Genomic DNA, 2,747 nt, shown 5'->3' on the forward strand with positions numbered 1-2,747 from the left:
ATCAACTGGTCTCCATTTTCTCATTAATATACCATGTTTAATAAAATAACAAATAGGGTTATGTGAAGCTTCATCTTCACTAACAGCCCTGTCAAATAAGCGAAAGATTTCAGGATCTCTTTGCTGTTCATCAATAAGCTGTGACTTGGATATTTGATGACTTTTGTCATTTAAATCAAAATTAGAAGAATGATCTGATAAATGGCGATTAATATTTTCACCATGCTCTACCTGATTTTCAGGCAGGCTATAATCAAGAGATTTATTAATCTCAGTACTACTAGTACTATCAAGCTGACCTATAAAGGTTTCAGACAAATCTATTATTGACTCTGGGTCAAGATTAAGATCATTCTTAATTGCTTTATTCGCCATAGCCCTGGTAACTACACAAGCAGGGAAAAGGTCAGGGAATTCCTTTTCAATTGGATCTGGTGATTGGTCCGGACAAGGCTTGGTAGTCACATGGGGATTACTTATAACTTTCTTTCCAGCTAAATCGTTGCCTAGCAACAAGTGAATACCCTTAATGGGCAGAGTAGGTCTTATACCTACAGTTACAGCTCCGGAAACTAAGTCTGAAGACAGATAGGTATTATGAAGTGGAACTGAAAAAAAACGGCACTCTACTCCCTGAATAAGAGCACTAGAATCGGAAGAAGACTTCTCAGAAAAAGGCAAGGTATCTGCTAGTAATAGGGATTGAGAAACTCCTGTGTCTCTTAATATTTTAATGGGGGAGAGATTGTTAGAATCACCTAATAGTGATATATAACCGTCTGAAATGTATGGCTCATAATCCTTCATAACAGAATCGAACTGGGTTTGTGGGGCCTTATATGTTTCAATCTCAGTTGGCTGAGATTTAAATTTTGAAGAGGTTAGAGCAGTTGGCTTAATTCCCTCTGTTTGTTGCTTTCGTCTTAAAGTAAAGCATTCGGATATAAGGTGACCTTTCTTACAATACCTACAAGTGGGAGCGGATAAAGATCTTTGATCATTTCGGTGATTTGGAGCATTATACTTGTTCTTTGGCTTATAAGAGTTACTAGCATGGGGAAATTTCTTAAAGGGAGGCGTTTGTGAATTTGATGGTCTTTGTATGAATGACGTTTTATGAGTTAAAGCATAGTCATCTGCTAATCTAGCAGCATCGTCTAAAGTTTCCGCTTTTTGTTCGTCCAAGTAAGTTGTTGTTTCGGAACTTATGCATCTTTTAAATTCTTCTATGAGAATTAGTTGTTTGAGGTTATCATAATCCTTTTCAATTTTCTTGGACACACACCACCTATCAAATAATTTCTCTTTACTCCTAGCAAATTCTAGGTGGGTTTGATCACTTTCCTTTTTTGTGTTTCTAAATTTTTGCCTATAGGCTTCGGGGACTAGTTCATATGCCTTTAGAATGACCTCTTTAACTAGATCATAACATAAACTCTGTTCTATGGATAACTGGGTGTAAGTTTCCCTAGCTTTACCTATTAATACACTCTGTAGAAGCAAAGTCCAGTTTTCTTTTGGCCATTTTAAATTACTGGCAATTTTCTCGAAGTGTAAGAAAAATTTATCAACTTCTTTTTCCTGGAAAGGAGGAACAAGCCAGATATGTTTGGTCACGTCAAAATTATGACTTGGATTAGAAAAAGTTTGACTTACCTGTACTGCATTAGCTAATTCAATTTCGCGCATTTTTAATTGAAACTCTCTCTCCTCTCTCTCTTTTTGCATCTCTCTTTCCTCTCTCTCTTTTTGCATCTCTCTTTCCTCTCTCTCTTTTTGCAACTGCATCTCTCTTTCCTCTCTCTCTTTTTGTAACTGCATTTCTAATTTTTGCATTTCTATTTCTTTTTTATTTTGGAGTTCAATTTCTCTTAATTTCAACTTAATATTAGAACTAGTAGTTTCAACATAAGAAGACATTATACTACTATCAAAAATATTCTCATCAACAAAAAAAATTTACCAAAATGTTCTTAATCTCCTGTTTTCTCATAGAAGATTGTATTTCACTCACATTACAATATTTTGCTAGCTCTAGTAAGTCATCCTTTTTCAAACTATTAAATACCTCCTGGTTAGGCTCAGCAATAAACTTTTCAGGTTCGAAAACCATTTTAACTGTTGTTGGTTTCACAAAATACAAAGTAAAACAATTCAAAAGACATTGGGAAACTCTAAAAATCAAAATTTTATCAAAGTAAAGAAAATATGAAATTTTAATTTAGTCGGTTCCCGGATGACCCCCCATTTTCTGTTACGACATGTGAAGATGAGATAACAGAAAGTGAGAGACCGACAACAGTTTTACAAATTTAAAATTACTAAATGTTTATTATATAAATACGAATAATATAAATGAAATAATTCGGTACAAAATACATGATAATACTTGCTCTGGTTTAGCTACTGTCGCTCAAATTAAATCTTCAGTTCCAAATTAGAATTGTTCAAGTCAGGTTGTGTAAAAGTAAAAATGTTCAAAGCAAAAATTGTTCAAAGTCCAACACCATCATGCTCCACACAGGCTGTCCCACGATTTGTCTTTCTCTATTGATCACATCTCGACAACTAACTCATCATCTCTCAAACATCGTTTTTTAATAAGTCCTAAGTCATTCACCCCTTTTCATGGTTTTACTCCCTTTCTCAGAAACTACACCCTTCTACATACCTACTGTCTTACACATCCCCATCTCTTCAATCACAATTACTAACCACGATATGATTAAAGCACCACAAAACTCACA

Source organism: Anneissia japonica, unplaced genomic scaffold (assembly GCF_011630105.1).
Source record: "Anneissia japonica isolate Jap-2015-1 unplaced genomic scaffold, ASM1163010v1 scaffold287999_len110186_cov111, whole genome shotgun sequence".
NCBI lineage: Eukaryota > Metazoa > Echinodermata > Crinoidea > Comatulida > Comatulidae > Anneissia > Anneissia japonica.